General features: G+C 43.9%; 1 pseudogene; it reads right to left on the reverse strand.

Moving 5' to 3' along the window:
* Positions 1-4,024: 4,024 nt before the first annotated feature.
* LOC124607972 lies at positions 4,025-4,142 on the reverse strand (annotated as a pseudogene).
* Between the last annotated feature and the right edge of the window lie 10,336 nt (positions 4,143-14,478).

Genomic DNA, 14,478 nt, shown 5'->3' on the forward strand with positions numbered 1-14,478 from the left:
CAATCACTGCTTCCCTTTCATCTCCCTCGACTCTTATAACTGAAATCTGCTTTCTGTAAAAATTGTAAATAGCCTTTCGCTCCCTGTATTTCACCCCTGCCACCTTCAGAATTTGAAAGAGAGTATTCCAGTCAACATTGTCAAAAGTTTTCTCTAAGTCTACAAATGGTAGAAACGTAGGTTTGCCTTTCCTTAATCTATCTTCTAAGATAAGTCGTAGGGTCAGTATTGCCTCGCTTGTTCCAATATTTCTGCAGAATCCAAACTGATCCCCCCGAGGTCGGCTTCTACTAGTTTTTCCATTCGTCTGTAAAGAATTCGCGTTAGTATTTTGCTGCCGTGACTTATTAAACTGATAGTTCGGTATTTTTCCCATCTGTCAACACTTGCTTTCTTTGAGGTTGGAATTATTATATTCTTCTTGAAGTCTGATGGTATTTCGCCTGTCTCATACATCTTGCTCACCAGATGGTAGAGTTTTGTGAGGACTGGCTCTCCCAAGGCTGTCAGTAGTTCTAATGGAATGTTATCTACTCCCGGGGTCTTGTTTCCACACAGGTCTTTCAGTGCTCTGTCAAACTCTTCACACAGTATCATATCTCCCTTTTCATCTTCATCTACATCCTCTTCCATTTCCATAATATTGCCCTCAAGTACATCGCCCTTGTATAGACCCTCTATATACTCCTTCCACCTTTCTGCTTTCCCTTCTTTGCTTAGAACTGGGTTTCCATCTGAGCTCTTGATATTTATTCAAGTGGTTCTCTTTTCTCCAAAGGTCTCTTTAATTTTCCTGTGGGCAGTATCTATCTTACCCCTAGTGAGACAAGCCTCTACATCCTTACATTTGTCCTCTAGCCATCCCTGCTTAGCCATTTTGCACTTCCTGTCGATCTCATTTTTGAGACGTTTGTATTCCTTTTTGCCTGCTTCATTTACTTCATTTTTACATTTTCTCCTTTCGTCAATTAAATTCAATATTTCTTCTGTCACCCAAGGATTTCTACTAGCCCTCGTCTTTTTACCCACTTTATCCTCTGCTGCCTTCACTACTTCATCCCTCAAAGCTACCCATTCTTCTTCTACTGTATCTCTTTCCCCCATTCCTGTCAGTTGTTCCCTTATGCTCTCCCTGAAACTCTGTACAACCTCTGGTTTAGTCAGTTTATCCAGGTCCCATCTCCTTAAATTCTTAAATTCTGTTTTTATTCTATCTTGCTTTCAGTACTGTTGCGTACAGGTCACTCTGGCTCCATTTAGTTAGTTTCTTTTCCTGTCACCAATTGGCTGTTTAACAGTAGTTGCAGGCCCCGCATGTTTTGGTCACCAAACCTCCCTCATCCCTGAAGATATCTGCAGCTTTCACTTTCGGAAACCTGCGCTCCCCCACTTCAGCGCATTTTTGTTATGCTTTGTTCCCTCGCCAGTGCTGACCCATTGTCCCGAGTGTCCAGCAGCGGCATCCCAGCACGTTCTGAACCCGAACGCAGCAAGAGCCATATTGCACAAGCAAATGTCCAGTCTCTGCCAGCTCATCTCGATGATCTCCTTCATTTATTTCAAGACATAGATATCCATGTTGCACTTCTGTTGGATACCTGGCTCGAATCATGTATTCCCATAAGTCTGGTAAATCTAGACAGCTACATCTGTCTAAGACACTAGGGATGAATGGATGGAGTAAGGGCGTATATATGCTGTGATTTATCAGTAATTGTGCTACATACATACATCAGTAATGAAGATAAAAAGTGGAATATATGAAGGGCTTATTTCAATAGTGGTACAAGTCCATTTTTGTTCATTCTGAGATACAGAGTCCTAAAGTTAAATGAGCGCTGAAAAATCCGCAGTTGAGATACCAGATATATTCAAGCATATGGCTTCTTGCTAGAGATGAACCTTTCTTTCTGTTTGTTTGGACAATTAATGTCAGAAGCATTATAGGTAGAAAAGTGGAGGCAATGGACTTGTACCACTATTGAAATAAGCCCTTCATATGTTCATAGATATCATATACCTCAATAGAAAGCGCCTGATTTGTGTCCTCATCAAACTTCTTAAAGCAGGTGGTTTGCCTGTTTTAACACTGCTCTTTCAAGTATCTAATCGACTTACGAGAACATAATTATAGCTGGTGACACCGACATAAATGTTCTATAGAAAATTCCTTCCAGTGTGAAATTTAAACAGATGCTTTCTTCTTAAAATACGTCGCCACTTGAGTTTGTCCCTACCTATTATACGAACAGTAGTCACACTCTCAAGATATATTTGCAATGAACTCTCCAAACAGAGTAATATGTACCTCTCAAATATCTGCAACTGGCCTGTCTACCCATGACATAATATTCGTGGCCCAGTAAGAAACTACAAGTGACTATATACCGAGACTTCAAATGGATTATTTTTTCTAAACTTGCAACTGAGGCGCAACAAATTGTTTGAGGGGGCGTCTTCTATTTCCTTCTTGGACTTATGCTAAAAACTTCATGGATTTACAAACAAACGTACTCAACTAAATGACAAATATGCATCCCTAGTGATCGGAAAAGCAAGGAGACCTGTACCTGGCTAATGGAAGAATTAAAACAGCTCATTAATCTCAGAGACGTTGCACACTGGTCATACACAAACTGTGCCCTGCGCCTGAAAATCATATTGCTTACAAGCAGAATCGGAATAGTGTCAGTCAAGCTCTGAGACATGTTAAACTCTGGCGTGCCCATATATTAACCAACAACATAAACAGATCAGCTGACCTATAGAAAAACAGGCACAATCTTGGTATAGGCAAAGTAAAAGCTGCAGCTGATCCCATTGACCCAGCTGAAGAGCTGACTCTACAGCCACAAGTGAACTGCCAACGAGATTCATTGATTACTTCATGAAAGTAAAGAAATGCAGCCACGAAAAATTCTATCTATAGCATGTTACTTGCAATGCCGTCAAAACAAGCCATATGTGTATTAGATAGGCATCTACTGGACACAGCGCCATCACAGTCCAAATAATGAAGTCTATTATTGACTCACTGCTGCCCAGTTTAACAGATTTCTTCACTCACGCCTTGACCACAAGTGTTTTCCCTGAGGCCTGGAGACAGGGACTAGTTAAGCCAGTGGCTGAACTACCTAAACAAAAACGTTGCCACAGCATCCTCTGATTACCGACATATTTTCAACCTTCCTACAAGTCCTTAGAATGTCTAGTCTACGACCAGCTAACAAACTACCTAACTACAAACAACCTATTAGACGAATACCATTCCGGTTTCTGTAAGCATTGTAGCACAACCTCTGCCTTAATAAAGGGAACAGACAACCCAAAGCTTGCCATGGATGTACAAGAGGCGACTATCACGTGCTTCTTAGACTTCAGGGCTACATAAGTATCGCAGCACAACTTCTGTCTTAACAAAGGTAACAGGTGACCTAAAGCTTGCCACAGATGCACAAGAGGCGACCATCATGAGCTTCTTAGACTTCAGCGAAGCCTTTGACTTTGGCGACTTCGACATTTTACTTGCCAAACTTAATTTCTTACAAACTGTAGTGCGACGGTTTTGCTCATACCTGACGTCTTGCGAGCAATGTGGCATATCTGGCAGCATTAAGTCACAATGAAAGGGCTGTGAGACGGCGTCAGCCAATTGTACACAGACAGACCCCTCTCCTGGACGACGACGAGACGGCGGCACCCTCTACACAAAGATAACATAAGCGCCTGGCCGCATCCCAGTTGAAATGTAGGCACTCTACGAACGCTACAGCAAAGACTTAGGAAATATTTTATTTCACTGTATTGGAATTGTATATACTAAAGCACTCCGTCTTCAGCCCACAAGTGGGCCATCGGGACCATCCGACCGCCGTGTCATCCTTAGTTGAGGATGCACATATGAGGGGCGTGTGGTCAGCACACTGCTCTCCCGGTCGTTATGATGGTATTCTTGACCGAAGCCGCTACTATTCGGTCGAGTAGCTCCTCAATTGGCATCACGAGGCTGATCCGCCCCGAAAAATGGCAACAGCGCATGGTGACCTGGATGGTCACCCATCCAAGGGCCGACCACGCCCTACAGCGCTTAACTTCGGTGATCTCACGGGAACCGGTGTATCCACTGCGGCAAGGCCGTTGCCTGTATATACTTAAGAGACTTCTTGTCTCTCGCCCATTGCTTGCGATACTTCTGTATTTCACAAATTAAGTATTATTATTTATCATACTGTAACAAAATCTCATTAATACAATTTCCTTGAATTGTTGTCTAGCGAACCAAGAAAGCAGGTTTCCTAGGGGCCCTATATTAGACGAGTGGGCAGGACAGAACATTGGCACCGAGGAGACCAACGGATTCCATTGACAACCCAGAGCCTAATTGCCAGAAATTTTCTTTTGTGTTTTTCTGGCGCCTTAATCCTCTCTTGTCTTTTCTTTGCAGGGATGTTTACTTGATTTAACAGTCTCCTAGGGTGTTTTGCTAATCAGTGTTTTCAGGTGGGCGTTGCAGAAATTTTCTTGCCTTGTCTGTTTATTGCCTTTGTATCTTCCAATATGAGCAACCCACCTCACCCGTCCCTTGCACAGGGGCCTCAGCTGCAAGCAATAGATGTAACACAGCTAACACAGATGTTTCAGTTTCAGATGCAACAGATTGCATCTCTACTCAGTACGATACAACAGCTCTTGGTGAATCAAACGAATGCAGTGCAGTAGCCACACACAGCAGCTCCAAGTGCTATACCGCCTTTTCGCCAGTTTCATGAACAGGAAGAGGAATTGCTCGACTGGTTACAACAGTCTGAAGCCCACATAATTGCTCACGATGTACCAGGTACTGCGAAAAGTTATTTACTTTTGTCCACAGTAGGCAGTACATTGTTTAGACTCATTGAAAAGCATTAGCGCTCCGAGTGACCTTTCGTATGAGCAGATTATAGATTAGCTAAGTAGCTATTATGACCAACAAGTGTGGTAGCAGCTAGGTACCAATTCTTTAATTGAAGAAACGGTCAGAACATACTTACCGCGAGTGGGTAACAGATTTTCAGGGTATGATGAGGAAATACAAACTCAAATGTGCTTGTGGTGATTTAAACTACTGGCCATTACAATTGTTACACCAAGAAGAAATGCAGATGATAAACGGGTATTCGTTGGGCAAATATACGAGTATTATACTAGGACTGACGTGTGATTACATTTTCACGCAATTTGGGTGCATAGATCCTGAGAAATCAATACCCAGAACAACTACGCCTGGGCATTGAGTCAAACACAGCTTGGATGGCGTGTACAGGTACAGCTGCCCATGTAGCTTCAACACGATACCACAGTTCATCAAGGGTAGTGACTGGCGTATTTTGACGAGCCAGTTGCTCGTCCACCATTGACCAGACGTTTTCAATTAGTGAGAGACCTGGAGATTGTGCTGGCCAGGGCAGCAGTCAAACATTTTCTGTATTCAGAAAGGCCCGTACAGGACCTGCAACATGCGGTCGTGCATTATCCTGCTGAAATGTAGGGTTTCGCAGGAATCGAATGAAGGGTAGAGCCACGGGTCGTAACACATCTGAAATGTAACGTCCACTGTTCAAAGTGCCGTCAATGCGAACAAGAGGTAACCGAGACGTGTAACCAATAGCACCCCATACCATCACGCCGGGTGATACGCCAGTATGGCGATGACGAATACACGCTTCCAATGGGCATTCACCGCGATGTCGCCAAACACGGATGCGACCATCATGATGCTGTAAACAGAACCTGGATTCATCCGAAAAAATGACGTTTTGCCACTAGTGCACCCAGGTTCGTCGTTGAGTACACCATCGCAGGCGCTCCTGTTTGTGATGCAGCGTCAAGGGTAACCGCAGCCGTCGTCTCCGAGCTGATAGTCCATGCTGCTGCAAACGTCGTCGAACTGTTCGTGCACATGGTTGTTGTCTTGCAAACGTCCCCATCTGTTGACTTAGGGATCGAGACGTAGCTGCACGATCCGTTACAGCCATGCGGATAAGATACCTGCCATCTCGACTGTTAGTGACACGAGGCCGTTGGGATCCAGCACGGCGTTCCGTATTACCCTCCTGAACCCACGGATTCCATATTCTGCTAACAGTCATTGGATCTGGACCAACGCGGGCAGCAATGTCGCGATACGATAAACCGCAATCGCGATAGGCTACAATCCGACCTTTATCAAAGTCGGAAACGTGATGGTACGCATTTCTCCTCCTTACACGAGGCATCACAACAACGTTTCACCAGGCAACGCCGCTCAACTCCTGTTTGTGTATGAGAAATCGGTTGGAAACTTTCCCCATGTCAGCACGTTGTAGGTGTCGCCACCGGCGCCAACCTTGTGTGAATGCTCTGAAAAGCTAATCATTTGCATATCACAGCATCTTCTTCCTGTCGGTTAAATTTCGCGTCTGTAGCACGTCATCTTCGTGGTGTAGCAATTTTCATGGCCAGTAGTGTATATTCAGATGTTATATTGCATGATACGATCATGTATAATGCCACTTATGTTAAACTTAGAGAACAGATTCCGAAACAGTCCGATCCATCATTTCAGCATGTAGTGCAGCTTCTAGAACAATACGATTCAGGTGCCATGTCAGCCGATACGTTTGAGCAAGCAGCAATTTGTTGGGTTGAGTCCCTTGCTAGCGACCAGCCCATTGGGCAGCAACAGTTTGCGCATGCCACATCGCATAAACACTTTTCCATGCCGCATCAGCAGCTGTCAAAACAGGGAAACGGAATTAAGTCATGCCCTTGCTGCTATTCATGGCACAAACGCCAAGACTGCCTGTCCCGACAAGCACAGTGTTACGCTTGTGGCAAGAAAGGACATGTACAAGCCATCTGTTTTCAATGGAACAAACATAAGAAACCTGCCCGCTCACAAAAATCTAGTCGCAAGGTCCATTTAATCAATGCAGTGTATTCAAAGCTCGCTGCAGACATTAGCAAAGCTAGCAAGTGAACTGTTTCTTCAGTGCTATGCCAGTCCAACAAGCTTTTTGTTCATTTGCTTCTTTGTGGAGAACTTGTGAAATTTCGGTTGGATATGGGTTCCTGTGTTGCATTGTTGAATCGTAACATATATGAACTGTTAGTCTCTCCATGCCTGTCTAAAACTAGTACACACCTGACGGCTTGTAATGGACAAGACATTCCTGTTCTCGAAACATGTACGTTGCCTGTCATGTATCGCTCGCATATGCGAATGGTGACTCTTATGATGCTACAATCACGCGAGTGTGAGAATGTATTTGGTCTTGATTCTTTTGATTTATTTGGCTTTAAACTTCAGGACAATGTGTTGTCAGTGACTGCATTCAATGCCCAAGATAGGGTAGCTAGCTTGCTAAAACAATTCCCAGAACTCTTTTCTGAATGTTTAGGCAAGGCTAACAATTTTGTTGCACATATTACTCTGAAAGACAGTGCTCAGCCGAAATTTTGCCGGACCGGAACTGTTCCCATTGCATTATGGGACAAAGTCGCTGCTAAACTTAAAGAATTGCAAGATAGCAGACCTCCTGCGCCCATAGAAGCTAGTCAATGGGCAATTCCGCTGGTTTTTCTCCACAAGCCTTTAGGTCGCATTCGCCTCTGTGTTGACTTCAAGTTTACAGTGAACCCACAAACTGTGATTGATATTTGTCCACTGCCTCACCCAAAGGATCTCATGGACGGATTGGGCTCTGGTCGCTACTTTTCAATAATTGATTTGCGCGACGCATATTTTCAAATTCCACTAGATGAAGAACCTCAAGCCATGTGTGTTGTGAAACTCATTTGGTCTTGTTTAAATATTTGCAGTTGCCTTTTGGCAGTACTTCCGCACCAGCCATTTTCCAACGATATTTGGAACAGCTGACTGCTCAAGTCGAACTGTTCAAACTATTTTGACGATATTGTCGTAGCAGGTCGTGCATCTGATGAACACATGGCAAATTTGCGTGCTTTGTTTCGTGTGTTATCTGATGTAGGACTAAAGTGTACACTCGACAAGTGTGATTTTGTTAAACCTGAGTTACAGTATCTTGGTCATGACATAAACAGTCAAGGTGCACATCCTCTTCAGTCGCATTTTTTAGCCATACGAGATTTGACAGTTCCACGCAATGTCACAGAGTTGCAGTCAGTTTTAGAGAAAATGAACTATTATATTCGGTTCACACCGAATGCTGCACAAATCGAAGCGCCATTGCATCGCTTGCGTTGCAAGAATGTCTCCTTTGTTTGGATAGCTGAGTGCCAAGAAGCTTTTCAAAACCTTTAAGATGCAGTACCCAGTGATCGCTGCTTAGTTCACTTTGATACTGACAAACCGGTTCTATTGCAAATTGACGCTCCATCTTACAGAATCGGTGCAGTGCTTTCGCACAGAAGTGGTGATAAAGACAGGCCTATTGCTTTCACATCAAAAGTGTTGTCCAAAGCTCAGTGTAACTATTCACAAATAGAGAAAGAGGCATTGGCTATAGTGTATGGTGTCACCAAATTCCACCACTATATGTGTGGCAGAAAATTTTACTTAGTAACGGGTCACAAGCCATTGCAGTCCTGTTCCATCCGACGAAGCCGGTTCCTCTAAGAACTACCCAAAAATTGCAACGATGGGCTTTGTTGTTGTCTCAATACAAGTACGAGATTGTGTATAGTCGGACAGCTCAACATGGTAACGCGGACACACGTCTTCAGATTGGCCCTGATAGAGACTTTGACGCTTCTTCTGCACCTTGTTGTCGCATCGATGCTCACGATTCTGAATTGCTTCAATCCTTTCCTCTGAACTATAGGAAAATTGCACATGCCACGGAAGCTGAATCAGATTTCAGCATTTTTCCGATGCACGCTATATTAGACGAGCGGACAGGGCTCAACACTGTCAAAATGGGAGCAGGATGTAGGATTAAAGCTCAACCCAGCCAAAACCCATGCGATACTGGTTGGTCATTCTAGGCTCAGTATCCTGAAACACCGGGAATCTCTGCTATCTTTAAATGGAAAAAATATCAACTTTTCGCACTCAGCAAGGAGTTTAGAAGTAACGTAGGTGAAAATCTAAACCGGGCTGAACACATAACAGTAATGTGCAACAGGACATCAGCATCTCGCCATGCCCTAAGGGAACTTGGACAGATACATATACTTCCAATTACTGATTACACTGATGTTATCCCACCAGGTCTTTCTCAGTAATACTCACGGCGCCTGGAACTGGTTATGAATGCTTGTGTTCGTTACACTTGTGATGTTCGTATCTTTGATCATATTTACCATCATATGCACTGTTGTCCTGGCAAAGATTTCCATACCCTCTGCTTCTTTCCTGTCTTATCAACATACACTGTTCCACATTACTCTCCTCGAACATAACACTCTTGTCTGAACAATATCACAGAAACATCTGCTCCCATTACAGTAAAATCCTTTCTGTCCCACGTCATCATTCAGCCACTTTCTCGAAGTCCTTCTCGGTAGCAGGAAGCCAACTCTGGAATAATCTCCCACATTATGTTAGACAACTCCGTAACATCTCAATCTTCAAAAATCAGTTATGACATCGATAGTAAGACAACACTAATGATTACCGTTGTCCCTGTACACACTCAGCACACCTCTACATCCTCCTTTCCAACCAGATTTTCTTGATTTCCCAATATTCCTTTCGCCAGAACTCGCTATGCTGCACAACTATAAATTCTTTTTATATCTGCCACTATCGCTGTCGTCATTACTGTCACTGTTATAGTCATTATCATTATTGTTATTATTGTTATCATCATCTTTATTAGTGGTAGGAGCAGCGCTAGAAGAAGTAGTGCCCCTATTAACTTAATTAGTCCATAGTCACATTATTTACTCACATTGTCACTACAGACACTCAGATCGTTTAACACTATTTGTCATGTTAAAATTGTTATTTCTTAGGTACCTGTGATGTTCGAATCTTTGATCATATTCACCATCATATGTACAGTTGTCCTGGCAAAGATTTCCATACCCTCTGTCTTCTTTGCTGTCTGGTCTGATGTAAGAGAGGGCCTGATGATCCCCATTATATCAGGTTAAATAAATACAAATAAATAAACACAAATGGATAGCGAGTACCTGTTTGTTGAGAGGTCACATGTGACTCCTGATGGGCCACTGTACCACACATGAGGGATGCAAGTGCACTGTAAGAAAAATTCATCGTACTGACCTGAGTTGCTAGTGGCTCGTCCACTGTGAAGTGATGTCATGGCTGTATGTGTGTGTGTGTGTGTGTGTCCACTGCCAGCACCATATTAGATGTACCAGGTCTGTGGTGCTGCTCCTGCTGGAGGTATTGCAGATAAGAACGTGTGGCATATAACTCATTTCCTACAGAAGACCGTATCTCCAGTTCTAACGTTATAACAGTAATTGACTTGTAGGTGCTTCCAGATTGGTGTCCTCTGAAACCGGCTGTGCATGTAGTGGCGGACTACCGATGATGTCATGTACTGTTTCTCTGCTATTGGTTTGCTGTAGCGTTCCCCATCTCAAATCCAGGTAGGGGTGAAAGTGGCGGAGGATTCATATCTAAACTGATTCACGAACGTCCATGAACAAAAACTGCCATGAAAATTTCTCGTAGAGGCCAAGGTGTATGGTGCATGTGGTAGTTCTGTAAAATTTGATAGGCGATTCGTTCACAGTCCGTAGTTGGATGGCCGGTGTAGGAAGCTCCCTTGGAAAGTTCTTCCTGGGAACGATACTGGCTTCTGAGCCAGTGTCGACTACAACATATAGATTTATTAAGAGATCCAGCGCGTTGCGCCCTACCGTTGTAGGAGCTGGGTAAAACTAGTTTGGCACACTTTTCTTTAGCTGTGGTGATATAAGCTGTCGCAGCGATCCGGGGCACCTAATGTGGACCACATTTTGCGTTTGCATGATTACACAGTGTAGAGCAATTACTTGTTTTGTCACCGAAATGGTGGAACCAACACAGCCGGGATCGCGGCTGCCGCCTGCCAGCAGAATGTTGTTTCGGCAAGAGACGTGTTTACTGAAGCCGGCCAAAGGTCACTACCCGGATGGTGGTGGCTGACGACATCTCCTTCGTGAGTGTACAGAACAGCTCAGGTTGCGTCAGCTGCCCGTCGCTGCTTCAGGAATACACTGGCGGCGACCATTGTTGTCCAGTACATGTTGGTATTGTCGCTGTTGGCAAATATTAAAACTTCTGTCAGCAAGAATTAATTTGCCCTACTTCATTTCACTCTCGTGCAAAATCATTGCATTTGTACCTGCAGCCGGCCTGTGTGGCCGTGCAGTTCTAGGCGCTTCAGTCTGGAACCGCGTGACCGCTACGATCGCAGGTTCGAATCCTGCCTCGGGCATGGATGTGTGTGATGTCCTTAGGTTAGTTAGGTTTAAGTAGTTCTAAGTTCTGGATGATTGATGACCACAGATGTTATGTCCCATAGTGCTCAGAGCCATTTTGTACCTGCAGCCGTAGTCATGAGCCATAATGTTAGGACTGCTGTATCTAGCTGGTACTTCTTCGGGACTCTCTGAAATGTGTGTGTAGAAATGAAGTAAAAAATTTACTTAATATAATTTCTTTTTATTTAGAACACAATTACATGGAAGTTGTTTCAGAGCAGTAGTTGAACACAGTATTTTTCGGAAGATTTTACTTTTTTTAGCAAGTCTTTTTTCCCTTTTACTTATTTATAAAACTACATACAAGTCAGCTTGTAGTTAAACAGGCACTGTAAGATTGATTCCACAGTCTCTGGCAGCAGCTGATTTCTTTCATGAGTCCACTGGGCCGACATCAGCGAAAATATTCTTTCCACAGTGGCATTGTGTGCAGGAATAGAAAACAAATACTCAAATAATTTTAGCAGTTGGCATTTGCATTCAGGATTTTCGGTTTCCTTAAGAAAGTAAATCCATCTTTCTTCCACGGAGTGTTCAGACTTCTATTCTTCTGAGTCATGCATAGTTTCTAAAAAGCTCTTCAGATACATATATTCTTGAAAACAATTGTCGCCTGAAATCTTCATACTAATTTTAGTCAGATATATAATAGTGTTTTCAAGCGTCACCCAATCTGGGGTTTCAGACAGCGTCATCCAATCATGCTCGTGATATTTATCAAAAGAAATAGCCCATTTCGCTAAGTAATCAAATGCTATGGTATAGAAAGCCATTGCCTCTTCCTCAAATTTCGAAATCAAATTAATTATTTCTTAGTTAGGGTTACCATTCTTTAATTTGTTCAAATTCATCTTGGTTTATATGCTAATAAAATTGGCAGTCTTCCTTTCATTCAGCCATCTTTGAGTGTCGATTAATATATAAAGCGAAGAAGAATTTTGTTACGAAATTTTAACCATGTATAGTTGATGCCAGTAGGAACCAAAGTTACTAATGTTGTGTTGGTCGACAACGCATCCTTTTTAAACTACGGAAACTTGGCGCCACGCGCTCCGATTGGCCGTGGAATTGCTCTGTTGTCGTTCGTCAGTTGAGGGGCAGCACCTTGGTTGTCAGTTCACACATATAAACGTCCTTCGTCCCGTCACTGCCCCAATGCGATACGCACGCGTGTCGAATAGATCCTGCTGTTTGTCTCCAACTCACGTCAGAGGCATTCACACGTAAGCTTCGCTTTGGAGCAGACACACATCACCTGCAAGTTAGTTGTACAGTAAGCATAGCGGCACAGTATTCGTTTGAAGAACAACGAGATATAGTTTTTGCTTATGGACTAGCCGACGGTAATGCACATGATGCTCGACAGTTGTATGAGGATCGGTACCGAGCAAGACGCCACCCACACCTGCAAACATTTACAGCAATTCACCAGCGACTTGGCGAAACCGGTTCGTTACCGGGATTCATGGTGATGTTGGAAGACCTCGAACATGACGGGATGCCGCATGTGAAGAGACTGTTCTCGAGCGCTTCGAGGTAAGCACCTATGACAAGTACTCGAACAGCGGTTAGTCTTGGTTTTCAGGGATGATGGCCAGTATCCATTTAGTTTTCACCCTGTCCAAGACCTAAATCCTGTGACGGACTATGAACACAGACTAGGATTTTGCCAGTGGTTTCTGTTATATGTTGCACGAGATCCCGACTTCCGTGCCATTGTGCTGTGTACCGACGAGTGCACCTTCCATTGGGATGGCCTTTACAATACTCGAAATGTTCATTACTGGGCAATGGGAAGTCCTCACGTCATGTGCGTCCATGGACACCAGGAACGATTTTCGCTCAACGTCTCGGCAGACATTGTGGGTGACCATCTGATTGGGCTGGTCCGCCTACCTCCTCAACTTACTGGGGCAAATTACCTTTACTTCTTGCAAGAAACTCTACCTGGCCTGGACATATGGCTATGCATATGGTTGCAGCATGAATGGGCGCCCTCACATAAGAGTCATGCTGTGTGCAGGTATTTAAATGAACTCTTCGACGGCCGGGTAATTGGCAGAGGTGTTTGTAGGACATGTCCTCCATGGTCACCAGACCTCACGCACTGGACTTTTTCCTGTGGTGATTCTTCAAGATTCTAGTTCACCCTCCCAAATGCGAACCACCTAGAAATGAAGAGGAATTAATGGATCGCATTCAACATGCCGCCAATCACATCAGGGCAATGCCAGGAATCTTTGAAAGAGTTTGGCAAAACACCGTTCGACGTTATCAAGCTTGTGTCGCGTCAGAGGGTCGCCAGTTCGAGCACCTGCTTTAAGTAAACAATGTCCTAGCTACAAAAATTTGTAAAAGATTTTCTGTACGCAAACTAACAGCTGCTGATGGGCTTGTTCCCAGTACGTCTTATCATGAAACTACTATGGATGTGTCGGGACCGCGGCGGATTCGCCCCCAGGCCCACAGAGTGGATGGCTGGCGCGCTACCACCGAGCGTGCGGGCCGCCTTGGATACACCGCGATTTCCGGCAGGCAAAGCATTCGCGGTCATGCGTTGTCCAGAGCATCCGTCAACAAGGCAATCCCCCGGCCATTCGGAGCGCGTGGCGCCAAGTTCCCGTAGTTTAAAAATTGTGCGTTGACGACCTACACAACATTAGTAACTTTGGTTCCTACTGGCATCGGCTATCCAGGGTTAAAATTTCGTGACACAGTTTTTCTCCACCCTGTATTTCTCATTTCAGCTATCGAGACTTTATTCTTTCCCACGCTTTTTATATTTTTTTCAGAGCCAAGTTTGACTTCAGAAACATGAAGTAAATTTCACTCATTATTTTAGAAGGCCTGACTTTGGCGTCAATAAATGTTTTAATGGAATGCAAAGCTTAATAATTCTCTCAGTTGCGGGCATTACGACAGCCATCCTGTGTTTGAGTGAGATAGAAGAGTCTGACGATTCACATCAACGTATAAACAGAACTCTATCAGCTTCTGTGTCCTTACCGTGTATATTGACAAATAATTAAATACTTT

Source organism: Schistocerca americana, chromosome 3 (genome assembly GCF_021461395.2).
Source record: "Schistocerca americana isolate TAMUIC-IGC-003095 chromosome 3, iqSchAmer2.1, whole genome shotgun sequence".
Classification (NCBI taxonomy): domain Eukaryota; kingdom Metazoa; phylum Arthropoda; class Insecta; order Orthoptera; family Acrididae; genus Schistocerca; species Schistocerca americana.